This window comes from Puma concolor, chromosome B4 (genome assembly GCF_028749965.1).
Source record: "Puma concolor isolate L17-30 chromosome B4, mPumCon1.1.hap2, whole genome shotgun sequence".
Classification (NCBI taxonomy): Eukaryota; Metazoa; Chordata; class Mammalia; order Carnivora; family Felidae; genus Puma; species Puma concolor.
The window spans coordinates 74,450,922-74,470,950 of record NC_141673.1 but is presented as its reverse complement, the minus strand read 5'-3'; the positions used below and the strand labels follow the sequence as shown (position 1 = coordinate 74,470,950).

At 36.0% G+C, this 20,029-nt stretch overlaps 1 protein-coding gene and 1 pseudogene across 5 annotated transcripts in view; one reads left to right on the top strand and one right to left on the bottom strand.

Annotated features, from left to right (window-relative positions):
* The window catches only part of CNTN1 (contactin 1), a 368,487-nt gene that overhangs the window by 38,624 nt on the left and 309,834 nt on the right, over positions 1 to 20,029 (top strand). The gene's annotated exons all lie outside the window — the stretch shown is intronic.
* Positions 14,592 to 16,005, bottom strand: LOC112867544 (elongation factor 1-alpha 1 pseudogene; annotated as a pseudogene).

The following is a 20,029-nucleotide window of genomic DNA, read 5'->3' as shown; positions in this document are numbered from 1 at the left end:
CAATAAATCTGAGATACACTGAATAACACATACTATACTGTTTCAGGTTAGGAAGGAAGATACGCATAGAAAGACATGCTGTATTTTATTTTGGATAGAAAGACTTAATGTAAAGAAACATGCTTTTCTTGTTATTAAATAAACTTAATCAATTTCCTTAAAAACTCAGTATAATTTTTGGTGAACTAGACAACATAATGGATTCTGAAGTTCATAAAGATAAATAAATTTGCAAGAACTGCCAGATAAATCTGAGAATGATGATCAATAAAGGGAATAACACAATCTTGTAATAAAATATATTATGAATAAATCTACGGTTTTTAAAATGAGTGGTATGTAAAAATATCATAATTACATTTGAGCTGAGGTTCTGTCCTAACATATTGGATGGCCATAGAAGTAAAATTGTGACCATCATTGCATAATGTGGATTTAAAAAAAAAATTTTTTTTCAACGTTTTTTTAAATTTATTTTTGGGACAGAGAGAGACAGAGCGTGAACGGGGGAGGGGCAGAGAGAGAGGGAGACACAGAATCGGAAACAGGCTCCAGGCTCCGAGCCATCAGCCCAGAGCCTGACGCGGGGCTCGAACTCACGGACCGCGAGATGGTGACCTGGCTGAAGTCGGACGCTTAACCGACCGCGCTACCCAGGCGACCCGCATAATGTGGATTTGCCCACAATTTACTTTTGAGTCTTCACTGCCTTCCCTTTCTTTCTGCCCGAGTTCAGTTCTCCATCACCTTTCATCAGGAAATTGTAATAGCTCTTCACTTTCTCTTCATACTTGCAGTATTTTTCAAGTCTTTCCTCCCACCTCAAACGATCGATGGCAAATACACATAATGTGTTAGCTTCCTTACATAAAATGGTTCAATGCCTCTTCACTGCATACTAGACAAATGTTAATCACATTAGCAAGGTATGAAGGACACTCTAGGGCTCAGCCCTGCCTCCCTCTTCAGCCCTGTTTTAGCACTCAAATAACTGAAAGTTTTTCCCCATCCCTTCCGACACACCAGGCCATTTCTCACTGCCTGGAGTTTCCTTTCAACTTACTTCACCTGGCCAGTTTTTATTCGTCCCCAAAAATAAATTCATCCACCATATCTGCACCTTTCCAGTGGGATGGACTAAGTGTACCTCCTCTGGATATCTCCCAGTAAGTGTGAATTTTATAGCTCACAAGTGAATCTCCTGAGTGAATCCTGCAAGTTTAAAATTATATACCAGTCTTTTCCACTACTCAGTGTACTCCTGGAGACAAAATTTTGTTATCTTTTTTCACTTAGTTCCCAATAGAGTGTATACATAATCAGTGATTAATAAACATTAAAGTGACTTGTTGAATGTGAGTTGCAGCCCTTTCAGTAAAATATCACACACATAGTCAGGCAAATGATCTCTCATACCAATAAGCAGGAAAAAAAGCACACTAAAATTCCTAGAATAGGAAGGTGAACGGTAATATTTCTAGTTTTTTGGGCTATATCTTTACATCTGCTTGTTTCCTTCACTTTAAATCAGCTTCAATAATTTTGAATTTTGACTTGACTTAAACTTATAAATTATAATCCACATTTTTTCAAATTTCCAAGTGTGGTTCAAAAAAGCCTCTAATGAACAAGGTTTCCTCTTTTATTATGGTCCATCGTTATTTTTCCCTTTTATGTTCTATAAAATATCATATACTTTACCACAAAAGATATAAGAAAGATAAACTAAAATGATGAATTTAATTAGAAATAATCTGACCATTTAGCTTTAATTAAAGCCTATTGAACAATCCCCTCAATGAGATATACTAAATTTGATCCCTTTATTGTTTAAATTTCATTTCAAATGACATATATTGATCACCTATTTGTACCAAATATTATAAATATCAACGGAATACTTGAAATAATCAGTGCATTTACATACTATTTTTATTTGACAGATGAGGAAATGTCACACTGAGTGATAAAATAAATTGTTCAATATAATGAATGATAAATGTCAACCCACAGAGAAGCAAAGAAGTAGACTAATTGATTTTACTTCAGACTTATGTTCCTTGATTACAAGTATGATCTTGTTTTTGCTTACCTTGTATGTTAGATGTTTATAAATAACTTTTATTAGATTAATGGAATTTTAATGGAAAGATTGAAAATTCTACCAGTGAATTTATAATATCATTACTAATTCGTTACATTTAAACTTATTATGTATTTTTAATTTGCTTTGAGAGACTGAATTTCTTTTTTTTTTCCTTTTACCCAAAAGGGAAAAAATCTAGATTTATAAACTTTCCAAGTGTTTTACATATACTCTCAAAATATCAAGCAAAAGTACTTCTACTTACAACAGGACTTTCTCTCAAGTTAGACAAACTGGCCCAATAATATCACATTACAGTGGGAGTTTGCCCTGAAATGTTTAGAATATAACCCATGTAACCTAGCCACAACTGGAGGGAGCCAATAATGTTCTCCTACTGTTTGAAGATAAAAAGAACTTGAGGGAAGTTTCATTTATCCTGCTCTTTCACTGTGCAGCAAGGTGACTGCCAAGTTGAGTTTTACAATAGCTGAAATGGGCTAAAACTGAAAGCATTTAGTAGAGTGGTATTTCACCATAATAGCTCCATCGGTCAATAGCTGAACCAAGAGTTTACACAAAGAGGGATAGAGGACAAATGCTTTGTTTTTGTGGCAGAGAATTCTATCCAAATCGAATTGCATTTGATTATTTAATATTTCAGAAATGGCAACATTTTCAAGGGAGTAAAATTTGTCTTTGCTGCTTTTGAACTCTTCCATCATTTCATTTTTTAAAATTTTTTTAGTGCTTATTTATTATTGACAGAGAGAGAGAGCAAGCGAGCATGAGTGGGGGAGGGGCAGAGAGAGAGGGAGACACAGAATCTGAAGCAGGTTCCAGGCTCTGAGCTGTCAGCACAGAGCCTGACGTGGGGTCGAACTCACAGACAGCGAGATCATGACCTGAGCCCAAGTCAGGCGCTCAACCGACTGAGCCACCCGGGTGCCCCTTGAACTCTTCCATCCTTTCTATATCTCACTCTCTTTCATGTCCTTTGCCTTCTATCCCTAGAGGCCTTTCAGGCTCTTGTATTAGTTCTCTTATAAGTGCCCTTGATCTTGAATTATCTGATATATAAGAATTACCCTTTCCATGAATATCTGTTTTGTAATATGGTGCTCTGAAAAATTTCCACATTCACCATATATTATCAACTGTGTGCTAGGCACCGAGCTAAGCATTAGCATATTGTAGATATGCAACTAGTATATTTGGATGAAAAAGTGATATGATTTCCTGCTCTGAAGGAAATTATCATTTGGGAAGGAGGATAGATTAACCAACAATTAAATTCTGTTAATTTACAGTAGAGAATGTGTTAGATATATGAATACAGCATTATGGAGATCTGGAGAAGAGAACAAGGTAACTCTGCAGCCTGGTGACAGGAGGAGAGGTTTCATTAAAGAGGAAAGCTTTGAGTCTGGCTGTAAAGGATTTTTGAGGGGAGGGGATTGGGACAGTTTTCTAAGTAGCTGAGGTTTGCACATAGTGATGGGGGTTGAGAAGGGATCACCACGACCTGAGTTCATTCTGATCAGTTTCTGCAGGAATACATGATGTAGGGTAAGGGAGTATCAGAAGATAAGCTTGGACAAGTACACTTGCTGTAGACTTGCAAGAACTTTCTTTGAGACACTAATACGTTTGAATTGCTATGTGGGCGATGGGAGACAAAACAATATTTGAAAAAAAATAATTAGGAGTGACATAGACACAGGAGATTGTTGGAATAGTGAAAGATGCCAACTCTGCCACTTACAAGCTGTGTTATCCCATTACTTACCTTTTATGCATCAGTTTTGTCTGTAAAACGGTGTTAATGTAAATAATCGGCATAAAGATTAAATGAGGTAATATTGACTGAGTTTTTGAAAGGAGTGTTTGGAAAACAAATATAAGAACACCAGAGATGAATGTATGGATAAAGAGAGAGTTGAGAAGATATGTCAGCTTCAGGAGACTTCCAGAGTGGAAGAACTGGTAATCGGTGACTTGCTATTCATGACGGGAGAGGTAGAGAAAGTAGTGAAGTTACCTATTAAGGTTTCCAACTTGAGAAATAGGCATGGTAACATGAAACCCTGTACAGGAGGCCAGAGGTGATAAAGGAAACTCCTGTTAACATTTTTGTACAAAATCCTTTCAAGAAAATGTACATTCAGTTCCTGTTAGAAAACACAGGGCGGGAACTTAGAGGTAGTAGGTAGGAGAGAGAGACTTGGAAGTTAGTGGAATAAAAGTGGTTGTTAAAACCATTGAGGGTGAATGTAGGAAGTAAGAAATGGAAAGAATCTCTTTCCCCAGTTTTTCAGGATGGACAGAGAAGAAATCTCTAAAGATAGATTCATAGATATACTGGGAAGGGGGCTGTTTGGGTACAAAGACTCCTTCATGGAGGCATGACATATATATACTACTAGTGAGATGTATTCGAAAAATAAAATCACTTTCTTAGAGACTACCAGAAGGAATATATATTTTTTCCCATCACAACCATGGTTATCATTTTGTGTGTCTATTTTTAGTCTTTTGTTTGGTAAACAAATGTTTCTTTACATAATTGTGATTAGAGTATAACAATGTATAACCTGCTTCATTCACTTAACATTTAATATGATCCACATTGCCACATAATCATAATCACCATGTTTAGCAGCTGTCAAGTAGTTCATGTTGAATTGTACCGTATTTATTTATTGTACAATTTATCTCTATGGGGAGATACATTATTTTACTTATTTACTTTGTGCAGGCAAATATCAAGACCTAACCTGTTTTCTAAATTTCCCATTTTTTCTTAGGCAGCGGTATGTATGAGACTGGACACTGATCACAAACTGCCTATTCTCTAACAGATGTGTTATTTATTTTTACAATGAACTGCATATATACCTTTCCAACAATTATTATTCATATAACTTAATTATTATTGACATCTTCAGTCTCCACATTATTACAGTCATTTTCAATCAAGATATGGGTATTGGCATCAAATACTTCACTTTTATGTTTATTTATTTTTGAGAGAAGGAGAGAGAATGAGCTGGGAAGGGGCAGAGAGAGAGGGAGACAGAGGATCTGAAGTCAATTTACTGTGCTGACAGCAGAGAGCCCAATGTGGGGCTCGAACTCACAAACCAGGAGATCATGACCTGAGGTGAAGTTGGACGTTGAACTAACTGAGCCACTCAGGTGCCCCACTTTAAAAAAAGATAAAGTGCTGGCCAGGGTTACTATCACTGATTGATATTTAATTTTATAACATTTTGAAGTATTAAAAATGGTTTCAAATAGTCTTGGATATTTCAAAATATATTAAATAACTTAGTTCTTTATTCCTTGTTAATTAAAGAACAAACTATATGAGCACTTATGTAGATTAATATAAACTAAATATGTTTTGCATAATTGAAAAAATAATGATATGTTAATATAAAAACCCATTCTGTCTCTATTACTTAATTTCCAATTGAAAAAAAATTTCCTTTCTTCTCAATTGGTGTATCTTTTACAAATGAAATGATCACATACTGCATTTCTATCTCATTTTTTTTAAACTGGATGACAGTTATACTAATATTATAATAATATTCAGGGACCAGATGTTTTGTCCATCTCCTTACTGAGGGCCTCTTAAAGTGTTTTATTTATTCATTTAAAAATAATCATTGAATAATAACCATGTGCCAGGCATTTTGCTCTTGTCTGCCTTTTTAAACCTTTCACTGTAAACTTCAGCATGCGGGTTGAGTAGAGGGATGGAAAAAAGAAATGGCTCAGCAACATAGTTTGCTATTAGATTTTGAAAATATTTTGATGTGAATTATTTTGATTTCCTTTGAAGTTTTAAGACTGTTGGTGTTTTTATTTTTTTTTTTTTAAATTTTAAATGTTATTTCTGAGAGAGAGAGAGAGACAGAGTACAAGTGGGGGAGGTGCATAGAGAGAGAGAGGGAGACACAGAATCTGAAGCAGGTTGCAGGCTCCAAGATGTCTGCACAAAGCCCAAAGAGAGGCTTGAACTCACAGACCATGAGATCATGACCTGAGCCGAAGTTGGATGCTCAGTTGAATGATCCACCCAGGCACCCCAAGACTGTTGGTGTTTTTATTGATCTGTGCTCCCCATCTATATTATCAGAAGGACAAATTTGTCTGGTACAAAAAAAAAGCTTAAAGAAAAAAAGCTTAAAAATCATTGTCTTGGTTTTAGAAATACGTACTTGACCAAAAGGTACCTTGTAGGCTTTGTGGGACCTAGAGTTAATGAATTCAATTCATCTCGGATTTGCAAAGCCCTGTGGTTTAGTTTCATTTCAAAAGAGCTGAAATTCTGTACAAAATAATTCCACAAATGACTTTGGCAATAAAATCTCTCCATAAAGCAGGTTTTCATAGCACATTGAGTGAGAAACCAGCTATTTTATAAAATGGGTAGAAAGATATTTTTATTTTATGTTCTATTTTTTGTTTCACTTTGGAAATTCTACCTGTTTTCATGTAATTCCTAGCATGCATTTTACTCTAAATTGATTCTACTTGTTAAACACACGCACACACACACAAATACTTGAGCACTTATATTCAAGCTGCTTTACTGGATTCAAGAACATTCGAGCATTCAGACAAATGTCTTTCCTTAAGGAATTAGTATTCTGTTTAAGGAAACAGATTATATGCTTGTTAACAGAAGGATTAATTTACTAATTGAACAAATGTTTATTGTGCATTTCCAATATAGTAAGTTAGGGATATAGCTATAAAGATTATCTCCATTGTATGGAGTTTACATTCCATTTGAAGAGTTGGCCATAGAGTAGCATCAGAAATTAATAAAGACAGATGATGCTAAATTCTAAGAAGACAGCAAAGAAGGGAAAGGGTAGAGTAATCATGCATGCCTGAATGTGCGTGTGTGTGTGGGTGTGTGTGAGTGCGTGTGTGTATGCATGTGTGTGCATTCATATGTACGTGTTTGTTTTAGTGAATCTTTTAGAAAAGGTAGTCATAGAAGGTCTTGTCAGAGAAGTAAGCCATGCAAAGATGTGTGGGAAGAATTGCATAGAAAAAGGGGTAAAAGTGTAGGTTCCAGGAGTCTGGTGAGCAAGGGCAGAATGATAAATCCCAGAGCAGAAATGACGACGCAGGGCAGGCAGCTGCAGAGTGATGTGTGATGCTTTTGTCTTTCCTACTGAGTATAGGAAGCCAGTAGAGGCTTTTGAGCAAGGCTGTGACCTGATATGATTTGCATTTTTAAAATATCAGATTGGCTGCTATATGGAGAATGTATTGTGGAGCACAAAAGAAGAAATAGTCTAGTCAGGAGGTTATTGCTGTAAAATGACAGCATAAATAACAATACAAGAAGTTTTAAGAAAAATAAGTGATAATGAGTGTTAATGGACTTGACTGTGATATGCTGTTAAAAAAATACTCCTTGATAGGAAGCTGTAGTACAGAGAAGGGTGAATCCATTATAGGCACTGGAGAACTGTTTTGATATAGGAGGTTTGAGTTTGCATTATTTCTTTTTAGGCAATGATTAGTACTAGTTGAGTGAAATGGAGTATTCATGAAGGAGCATATTAGGCAATAAAGCTGTATAGACAAGAGATGCAGATTGTGGATGGCATAAAATACAAGGTCAGGAATTTGTACTTCATTGTGTAGGCAGTGGGGGTCATTACAGATATTTGAAGAGGACAGGGGAATGTGCAGTTTGGTAGTAGTTTGTAGTACTGTCTAAAGAGCTAATATTGGACGGAAGAGGATCTGGGGAGTAAAGTAATAAGTGAAATAGGAGGCATCTGGGCAGAGGTCAGGGTTAGTGTTAATTATTAGGTGAGGAACGTTAGAAAGACTGTGTATTGAAGGGTTGAAGGAGAAGGAAGAATGAAAAATAACTCCAAGGTTTAAGTAAAAGATATATATCACTTTTAATCTCTTCAACAAACTACTGAGTGTTAGACGGGATTTTAACACCATCTGCAAAATGTTCTGAAAATCTAAAATTTCTAAAGATTAGTTGTGCATAGATATAGTGCTATATTCTCAAGATATTTTTTTTTCATGTTGGAATAGTTATACTTGAAAACTATTATGCTCATTTATAAATGTTGCTGTTGTTGTACTCAAGATACTTAAAACACAATGCAAAGTGAAAACTGTCTAAACAGAATTTTGGCTTTTATTCTCATTGTTTAATCATAAAAATTACATTAATATATTGGTTTCTAATGTCGTATATTAGATGTTTTACTGCAAATGATTCATTACTGATTCAATGATTTCTCTACAAGTCTAACTGGATACCACCAAGCATAAGAAAAAAGAGTGGGACAAAGAAGAATCAATCTAAGAAACAATTTAGCAGAAAAGAAAATGCTTTTCTCATAAACAACAGTTTAAAAATTATAGGTACAACATATATTTTTAAAAATTTTTAAATGTTTTTATTTATTATTGATACAGAGAGAGACAGAGCATGAGCAGGAAAAGGGCAGAGAGAGGGAGAGATAGAATCCGAAGCAGGCTCCAGGCTCTGAGCTGTCAGCACAGAGCCTGATGTGGGGCTCAAACTCACGGACCGTGAGATCATGACCTGAGCTGAAGTCAGACGCTTAATTGACTGAGCCACCCAGGTGCCCCTTTACAACATGTATTTTTAATCATCTTTTCTTGCAGAGTTAAAATTACAATATTTTAAGACTGAAAACAGAACACCTTTTAGGTTCTTATACTTGCTTTTATATCGTAGCATTCTTGACATTAATGAATTGTTTCCATTTAATTCTTTGAATTGTTATTGCAATGATTAACTTGGTGTTCTTATTTATTAGTGCTAACTAAAGAGTACCAATTCTTTATTATGTCTCTGGATTCTATTCCATTTTGTAAGAATTGTCCAGGAACTAAACTATATGATAATTGTATACAGTTGTCCTTTTTAAAAGATTTTAGGTACATTGACATGAATTAATATTTATTGACTTCATACAGTGGACCAGGTATTATAGTAAAGTAGATAGAGTATATTTAAAGTATACAGCCTATATCCCCATTGTCCACCTTTCAAGTTAACCCACCACAACTCAGTGATATTTTTACTGAAAAAATATTTCTTTGTATAATTATGCTTAGTCCAATACATGTGTTTGCAAATATTGGGAGGTATGTTAATACTACTTGAGATATCTATCAAATGAAGGAAATAAAGCATCTTTGGGTAGATAGAAGACAGAATATAAGTTCAGTCTAATACTTTTTTTTTTCAATGACCTGGTAGATGCGAGGTCCTGAGTGAATATTGACCAAAATGAATAATTACCTATATATATATATATATATATATATATATATATATATATATATAATAATAGTAGTTATACACATTAGTTCATTTAATTCTTCCAACAACCCAGCACCCAGCTCTTACTTATGATCACCCATTTTCATGGATAATAAAAATGAAGTTCAGAGGTTAAATAACATGACTCAAGTCATTGGATAGAAGAGCCACAGTTATAATCCAGGTATATATGACCTTGAGTGCTATAATGTACTCCTAATAACTACATATATTTTTCCTAATAACCATATTTTAATATAAATTAAAAGATATGGTAATTGGCCTATGCAAATGTTCAGTAAAATATGAGTTTTCCTGAACTTTAATCAAATTGTGTAAGATATTATGTTGACTTCCTTCTTCTTAGCATGTTACCATTGTTGTAGATGTATTTACTATGTTATCTGATTTGTGCTTCTGGATAATAACAACATAAAAAGTGAATTTAAAGGAAAGAAAATTGACGTAAAAATATCCATTTGGTTGTCACATGAAATAGTGTAAGTAAGAATTAGGAGGATCTGAACCTTGGATTGCAAGTGAAGTGTTTTGTGAGTGTTCTGCAAGACAAGCAAACATTTCTACTAAATTTTAATTTGATAAACAAGTGATGTCTTGTAATACAAGTAGTATATGGTGCCAGATGTCACATGATCACTGTTGAGCCAATGGTTCTTGAAATTTGCTTTAATATACAAGTGCTTTGGATTGCAAGCGTTGTTCTTGAACAAATTATGCTCGCACACCAAGGTTTTACTGTATATTAATTAGTATGATTGTACAAATAGTAAAAATGAGTTATATAAATGATATTTAGGGAGTGCTTAATATGGGCTGGAGACTAGTATAAACCTAAGCCCTTGCTGTCATTGAGCCTATATTTCACAAAAAATAACTATATATACAGGTAATAGGTATATACACACAGTAATAGGTACTGTGAAGAACTTCAGTAAAGCTGGATAAGGGGGAAAAGAAATGTGGAAAAGAAGGGGCATTGAGGTCTGAGGTGTTGGGGACAGGATATTCACTATTTTATATATTTGGTTAAGGAAGTGTTGAAATGGTCTCAAGAAGGAAGGAGTGATATACTGTGTCAAATGCCCCTATTAGTTCTATGAAAGAGAATTGAGGATTGGCCATTAATTTGGTGGTGCAGCAGACACTGGGGCCTTGACAAGAGCTGTTGCATAGATTGGGAAAAACAAAAGCCTAAATGAACTAGTTCAAGAGTTTGGGAAAAGAAGGGGAGATGGTATTAACACCTCTTTTGAGCCTTGCTGTAAATGAAAGCAGAAAAATGAAACAGTGGTTGGATGCAGATGTGGATCAAGAGAATTTGTTGTCATTTTTAAGATGGAAAGTTTAAAAATCAGGTTTGCATGATATTGGGAATCTTGGTTAGAGAGGAAAAATCAAGGAGGCAAGGGGGGTACAGATTTTGGAGTATTGTCTTTGAGTAGCTAAAAGGTATGGATAGATTCCAAGTATATAAGGAGAGACTAGCTCTAGGTAGGAGTAGGTCAGCTTATGCATATTAACAGAACAAAAGATGTGGTATATGGATACACATGAAAGTAAGTTGGTGGATGCGGTATTGGCAATATTTAGGACTTCTCTTTTTTGATTGCATCTTCTTTTTCCCCCAAAGAAATAGAAAGCATAGACATCAGCTGAGTGTCAGAAAAAAAATAAATATGCAAGCGGGGGGAGCCAAGTGCGAAAACTCAAGACAACTCAGTTTGGTGAAAGAGAATTATAAAGAAAAAATGTTTATTTTGAGGATATTATGTTTGAGGTTCTGTGGGTCATTCAAGAAGACAGGATATGCAGTCTTTTTGCTCAGTCAGGAGATGAAATCTAGAAACAGTTTTGAATATTAGTGGCACAGTTATGGTAATTTAAACCATGATGTAAAAGATATGGCCAGGAAGAACTAGCAAAGTGAAGAGAGGAGCCAAGGTCATAATTAAAGAATTTTATTATTTATTTAAGTAAGGGAAGCAATGCCAGCAATGGAGAAAGGAAGCAGAAAGGGACAAAGAAAACTAAGATATAAAATGGCAATAATAGTTATGAGTGTTCAGTTTTTCTTATTTTTAATATTTATTTATTTTCTTTAGGTTTTTATTTTTTTTTTAATTTTTTTTTTCAACGTTTATTTATTTTTAGGACAGAGAGAGACAGAGCATGAACGGGCGAGGGGCAGAGAGAGAGGGAGACACAGAATCAGAAACAGGCTCCAGGCTCTGAGCCATCAGCCCAGAGCCCGACGCGGGGCTCGAACTCACGGACCGCGAGATCGTGACCTGGCTGAAGTCGGACGCTTAACCGACTGCGCCACCCAGGCGCCCCTCTTTAGGTTTTTAAAAATTTATTCATTTATAGAGAGAAAGAGACAGAGTGAGAGCAGGGGAGGAGCAGAGAGAGAGGGAGACACAAAATCCGAAGCAGGCTCCTGGCTCTGAACTGTCAGCACACTGCCTGACATAGGGCTGGAACACATGAACCGCAAAATCATGACCTGAGCCGAAGTCTCACGCTCAACTGACTGAGCCACCCAGGCTCGCCTCTTTTTTTTTTTATTTTTAAGTTTATTTACTTATTTTGAGAGAGAGTTAATGCAAGTGGAGGAGAGTCAGAGAGAGAGAGAGAGAGAGAGAGAGAGAGAGAGACACTCACAAGCCGACTCATGCTGCAAGCATAGCCCAATTCGTAGCTTGAGCTCAGGAACCGCAGGATCACGACCCGAGCTGAAACCAAGAGTCAGTTGCTTAAAAGACTGAGCCACCAAGGTGCCCCTGTAAATGTCATCTAATAGGATGAAGACTATAAAAAGACCATTACATTTTGATTATTAGGAAGTTATTGATTACCTAACCTAAGAGTGGGTGATTTTGAAGCTATAATACAGGAACTGAAGTTTCAAGATATTTGATTATGATAGTGAAAGGAAACATCATGAGAGGTTAGTAGTTTTAAAGTGAGGTGGACCAGGGGCGCCTGAATGGCTCGTCCAGTTAAGTGTCTGACTCTTGGTTTTGGAGCAGGTCATGACCTCACTGGCGTGCCTCAGTGGCAGTGTGGATCCTGCTTGGGATTCTCTCTCTCTCTCTCTCTCTCTGCTCCTACCCCACTCACGTGTGCATGCGTGAGTGTGCATTCTCTCTGTCTGTGTGTCTCAAAATAAACAATCTTAAAAAAAATAAAGTGAGGTAGACAAAGGGAACTTTTATATTTTAATAAATTTTACTAAGTATCTTCTCTGTGCCAGACACTATTCCAGGTATCCTTAAAGTGGACATTGTGAACAAATTTGACAAAAATCCCAGTCCTCAGTATCTTATATTCTAGTTTAGGTGGCTTCTTTTAGCCTAGAAAGCATTGAGCATTTAAAATTTTCATATCAGGAGAAAGTCAAAGAAAAGAGGAAAATAAACAGTGTGATTCTAGGGCACGGAAGAGCCAAAGGAAGTGCGTGGGGTCACTTGACATCACAAGAAAAAACCATGATAAGATAGAAAACAGGCCTCCTTAATTTTCAGTTTATGGCATTTACATGGACGAGGATTTTGTACAAAAACGTGGTGGTTCAGTCAAAAGAAGAATATAATAGTTTTCAGAAGACTGATGTTCTATATCCAAAACGTAACAAGCTATATGAGCGAAGGAAATAACCTTGAGAAACCATAGCTTCCTCACGTGTAAGAGTTCTATGTTCTATCAGAAGGTGGTGTTGGGTTGGTCAAATGGGATTATATATTCTCTAAAAAACCTTATAAATCAAAGATCTTTTTATAAGAAAATGATAATTGGTAAGGCATATCTGCAAAATCTTGTGACCTATTTTTTGTAGTTCTTAAAATCCAGCTTTTTATAATCATTTTTAATTTTTATTTATCTGAATATTTATCTGAATATATTTAGAGTGAAACTACATCTTTTTATTTCACATTTAAAATTTTGTATTTGTAAAATACATTTATAAGACCCCCTGATTGTTTTTTATGAGTAAGTTAACAAAATATAGAATATATAATTTCCTTTGACCACTGTGCACTAACACAAGAACAAAGACTTTAGTATGCCCTGTGTGGTCACGTGTTTATAATAGATGAGGCTTGGCTTACAATGACTGCTTTGTTTGATGTTTATTAGCCCATGCCTTAGTGCAATTGAACTTGTCCTAAATTCACTGTTTCAGAGCTACGTGTGTAGCACATTCATTGTCCTATGAATGATGCTCTCTTGCTTCAGTCAAAAGACAATAACTTTAGGACTTTTCAGATTCTTTTCATGACACAGTCTAGAAACTCCTGTTAAAACATTGAAATGTGTAAAACAATGAAATATTTCAAATGGCAGACACTTTATGTGATATGATTTTGAAAAATATTTAACTATGTTATCTGCATGGGATCAGCTTTGTCTTTCATCCCCCATCTAGGTGCTAGTTTTAATGAGTGAGATCCAAGTATAGATTTTAATTTGTGGTCGTTTTATTTAATCCCAGATAGGACAATTTCATGGTACATTAAATTGCTTATAATTGTAATCTCTATTCCCAGGAGTTTCCAATAATTTTGAAGACTATTACTTAATGCTTTCAAATGATATCATAAAAGTTAAAGACTAAAAATTTGAAGTCTACAGAATTTTAAAGTCTACAGTGCTTTAGAATCTTTTTATATGTGCATACCATATGATTTATAAAAGTAATAGTTCTGTATTTCCCCTTATTCTCTCTGCATTACTAAATCAAACAGATAAGTAATCAAAGTACTAAGGTAAAGAGGATATCTCATTCATCCATTTTTTGTTCTCATTAAACTTTTGTTTTAATGGGTCTCAAAATTCTGTGACAGATTTTTGTTCAAGTTGTTTCCATTAAAAAGTACTGATTTTAAAAAATAATGGCTCAAAACTGTTACACACACACAAACACACACACACACACACACACACACACACACACGCATGCACAAATGGTCCACAAAACATTCTCCTTTTCCTTCTTAAAGTTTTATGATGCATTGTTATCATTAACAAATCTTTTACTATTAAACTTAGATGGCCAATTGGGACAATTAGTTCTGAGACCATTCTTCCACCATGGATTAAGACTGGGGTGACAGGCATTGGGGATGATATTCACACAGCCTTCTCAGCTTTCTGGGCAGATTTGGTGACCTTGCCAGCTCAGCTGCCTTCTTGTCCACTGCTTTGATGACACCCATAGCAACTGTCTGTTTCATGTCATGAACAGCACAATGGCCCAGATGATGACAGTCAGAGAAGATCTCAACACACATAGGCTTGCCAGGAGCCATATCGATGATGGCAGTACTACCACATTTGAAGAACTTGAGACCATCTTCCAGTTTTTTTCCAGGATGATGATCAATCTTCTGCTTCAACTCAGCACACTTATAAGCAATGTGAGCTGTGGGACAGTCCAGCACAGGTGCATATTCAGCACTGATTTGGTCTGGATGGTTGAGGATAAATATCTGAACTGGGGAGCCAGGTGCTGCCATCAGTGGATCATTTTTGCTATCACCAGTCACATTGCCACAACAAACATCTTTGACAAATAACGTTCTTGACATTGAAGCCCACATTGTCCCTAGGAAGAGCCTCCCTCAAAGCCCACTGTGTATTTCAATAGATTTTACTTCTGTTGTAACATCGACTGGAGCAAAGGTGACCATCATGTTAGTCTTCACTTAGCCCACAGGGACAGTACCAATACCACCGATTTGTAGATGTCCTGAAAGGGTAGACACAAGTGCTTGTCAGTTGGATGAGTTGGTGACAGAATGCAATCCAGAGCTTCAAGCAGTTGTGGTTCCACTGATATTGCCATCTTTACGGGTGGCTTTCCATCCCTTGAACCAAGGCGTGTTAGCACTTGGCTCCAGCATGTTGTCACCATTCCAACCAGAAATTGGCACAAATGCTACTGTGTCAGGGTTGTAGCCAATTTTCTTAATTAGGTGCTGACTTCCTTAACAATTTCCTTGTATCTCTTCTGTCTGTAGGGTGTCTCAGTGGAATCCACTTTGTTAACACCAACATTTAGTTGTTTTACACCCAGTGTGTAAGCCAGCAAGGCATGCTCACAGGTTGGCCCATTCTTGGAGATACCTACTTCAAATTCACCAACACCAGCAGCAGCAATCAGAAGAGCACAGTCAGCCTGAGATGTGCCTGTAATCATGTTTTTGAAAAAGTTTCTGTGTCCTGGGACATCAGTGATGACGTCGGTCTTGATGTTGCTGGTCTCGAATTTCCATTATCACTGGTGATACCACATTCGCATTCAGTTTTCAGTTTATCCAAGACCCAGGCATACTTGAAGGAGCTCTTTCCCATCTTGGCACCCTCCTTCTCAAATTTTTTGATAGTTCTTTTGTCGATCCCACATTGAGCAGTAGAGGTAGCCTTGCTCGAATCTACATGTCCAATGACAATGATGTTGATATGAGTCTTTTCCTTTCCCATTTTGGTTTAGGTTTAGCAGGGGTTTTTACAACACCTGTGTTCTGGTGGCAAACCCATTGCAAAAAAAGTCAATCCATTTATTTTGTGATTAGAACTGAAGTTCAGAAATACTCTCTGACTGCCCAATCCACATGGGTGGCATAGAGAGCCTAGAATCTCCTCATTGCTGTGCTAGATGTCATTGCCCTTGGTGGCTTTCATAAAATATCTGCAAATATGGTGGTAGGGGTGGTCGTGAAGAACCTGCAATAAACTAATTGTTCCTGTGCAAGGACCTACAAACCATGTGACTACCTTGAGGCACTAGTGATTTCTGACCAATTCCCACTTAAAAAAGTGGAGAGAAGAAAACTTTACTCTTCTCAACTTGCCTCCTTCCTCTTCATCATCTTCAATATTTGTTGCTTTCTTAACTTTCTAAATATACTGCTGTTAGAAAAGGTGGAAAATACTGAAGAAAATTGCAATTACCCATAGCTCCATAACTGAGAATAGTTACTCCGAATACTTTGCTATCTTATCATTTTTTGGTATATTATTTATAATATTATAATGAATACTTTAGGAAGATGAGATCACTTATTTTATACTATTTTGTAGTACTATTTTATACTATTTTGTAGGATGTAGGAGGGTGCCTGGAGTAATATCAGCTATCCTCACATATTCTTCAAGATTATGATTTTTGTTGCCATATCACATTCTAACATAAAGATATATTATAATTTATGTAATCTCCTATGGTCGGGAATTTATATTATTTTTAATTTTTTTGCTGTTATAAAATAGCCACATTTTTTAGACCTTCGCTTTATATTGTCAAGTTGCCTTCAGGGAGTTATCAGCTGATAACAAGTATGAAAATACTTTCTTGTATGTTTCATAATATAGGGTACACTACGTTAGAGATAGAAATATAGGCATTGGGGTGGAAGTATGTTGTACATCTATATATATAGGTGTGTGTATATTGTGCATGTATATGTATATATGTATATATAAGCAAGAATAATATATCACCTTTGTTTTTTATTTATTTATTTTTTTTTATTTTTTTAAATTTTTTTTTTTTCAACATTTATTTTTCGGACAGAGAGAGACAGAGCATGAACGGGTGAGGGGCAGAGAGAGAGGGAGACACAGAATCGGAAACAGGCTCCAGGCTCTGAGCCATCAGCCCAGAGCCCGACGCGGGGCTCGAACTCACGGACCGCGAGATCGTGACCTGGCTGAAGTCGGACGCTCAACCGACTGCGCCACCCAGGCGCCCCTCACCTTTGTTTTTTAATATTATTAAATATGTGTAAAGTTAAATATTTTTCATATGTTACTAGCTATCTATACATCTTCTTCTGAATTTCTTAACCGTGAGAATTGCCCACTTTTTTCTTTTGAGCGATAATTTGTAACAGTTATTTATGTTTTAATATTTTCTCTCTATTAATTTGCAAATTTTCACCAGGTTTTCAATATATTTAGAGTTTTGGTTTTACTTAAGCTACCTGTTTTTGTTTTGATTTGAAGTGCCATAATTATCACATTTAATGTTAGGTTTGTTTATTGCCTCTATTAAAAAATTCTATTTCTGTTTTTAGTATCATTCTTCATGCTATTATGCTTTATAATTTTTTTTTTGGCTTTATAATATGACTTAATACTTAAATTTTTTTTTAATGTTTATTCATTGTTTTGAGAGAGAGAGATGGAGCATGAGCAGAGGAGGGACAGAGAGAGAGGGAGACACAGAATCTGAAGCAGGTTCCAGGCTCCAAACTGTCAGCACAGAGCCTGACATAGAGCTCCAACTCACGAACCACAAGATCATGATCTGAGCCAAAGTCGGATGTTTGACCAACTGAGCCACCCAGGTGCCCCATGACCTAATACTTTTAACACAACCACAGCTTCATCAATTCGGTAAATTAAAAAAAAAGAAAATACAGGGTTAGTCTTATCATTTATTCTTCCAGAAAAAAAAAATATTTATTTTCTTATTTCCTAAAGAAAATTATCTGGGAAAAAACAAGTTACACCAAGTTTGTATGTTGATAAGAATGAACAGTGGGTGTAGAAAGAAACTGTCGACCCAAGAAGACAAGGGGAGATTTGCTGAAGTGATGCTGGTAGAGTAGAGGGATGGGATCTTATGTACAAGTGGCGGCTGTGGTTTTGTAGAATAACACTTACATGGTGTTTATTCAGTAAGGATGGAATGAGGGAAGACATGTTCACAGTTGTAGGAGAGAACAATAAGTATGAACTTGTAATCTAGGACAGTGGGAGACTAAATAGTCTGGTTTAACAGCTCTTTTTAGGATACTGTTTATGAATGTAAGGCAAAACCATTCAGTATGATTCTATGCTGTGATTTGTTTTTCTAGCCATGTTCAGATACATAGATGTGGGCATACAATAGATGGAATTGATTTTAACTAGGGTTGGATTTATTCAAGAATAGAATAAAGCAAGAAAGGGGCAAGAAAGTTGGAGTTTTATATAGTGGCGTGATTTCAGTGATGTACCATAAAATTTATGATGAGAAAGGAAAGTGGTGAAGGCAAGAGTTGGGAGTGAAATATAGGAAACAAGTGGTAAATCCATGGATTGTAGGTCCTGCTGGGATAAGAGAGTTATTGGAGTCAGGGAACTTAGAGGTAGTGAACTGGGAAGAAAGGAGGAGTAGTAGTCAGGGCATGTGGTGTTAGAAATTGAGATGGAGGGGTTTTCTTCTTTTTTTAAATGTTTGTTTATTTCAGAGAGAGAGAGAGAGAGAGACAAGCAGGGGCGGGAGAGAGAGAGGGAGACACAGAATCTGTAGCAGTCTCCAGCCTCTGCGCTGTCAGCACAGAGCCAAATGTGGGGCCCAAACCACAAACCATGAGACCATGACCTGAGCCAAAGTCGAACTCTTAACTGACGGAGCCACCCAATGGGAGGAGTTTTCTTATGGATATGACCAGAGGAGCTGAGGTAGTGTTGATGACAAGATCACTGAATGAGGTTGAGATGAGATTAGTGTTGGAGGTTTTGACAGTAAATAAAGATTTCTGAGAACTGGGTAGGTGACTGCACCAAGAAGAGGTACTCTATCAAAATTGAGGGTTGATATGGAGAGCTCATGTACTAGATGTTCCTCATGCCTAGAACATTTTCCACCAGACCACTGCCCCCCATAGTTTGTTCCTTCTCATTAATTTGGTCTTTGCCTAAGTATCACCTTCTTCAAGAGGCTTTGCCCATCATCCAATCTAAAACCGTCTCTGAGGCATGCTCTACTTTGTGTTTTATTTGTTTTATATTTTAAACCCATTTATGACTAACTGAAACTAACTTGTTTATTTATTTGTTTTCATACACTGGTCCTCTTATAGAATACAAATCTTTTGAAAACAGTGATTTTTGCATATCTTGTTTGTGGCAGATTTCCCCAACTTATGATTACTGACACATAGTAGGCAGTCAATAACTCAATGTTGAATGAATGAATGAACATTTATAGGGTTCAATATCATCTCCCACTTTCCTGTGACTTCTTCCAAAATCCAAATATACTTTTTAAAGGAATTTTCCAACTCAGAGTATTCATTCATCTTATAAGAATTGCTATTCACAACCTTCTCCTCACAAAAGGTGAATTAGTAACACAAGTAAGAAGAAGGTATAAAGTTGTTTTGTTTGCCTTATGATAGTTATTAGGACTCAAAGATGTTGTCACTCATTACTTCCAGAAATTCTTACCAGCAGAATAATGAAGTATAGTTATATCTCCTGATTTATTGCTTTCAACCATCACTTTTTCTGTTATGATCAGCCAATAGTCAGCTTTTCACAGATTAGCACCCACAACTGTAAAATTGAATCTCCCCTATGTGTGACCGTAACCTTTGCTTGCTTTTTTTGAAAAAGATTAAAGATAAATTGACAACCTTGTTAATCAGTAAAAAAGTAAAAATAGAACAATTTATATTCAGTTTTTTATATTAAAAATCTTTATATTTTTGTGCTAAATACAAAGTACTAGAGATCAATTTATGTTCCTATATTTTGTCAATAAGTAGAAAGGTTATATAATTAGTTAACATGCT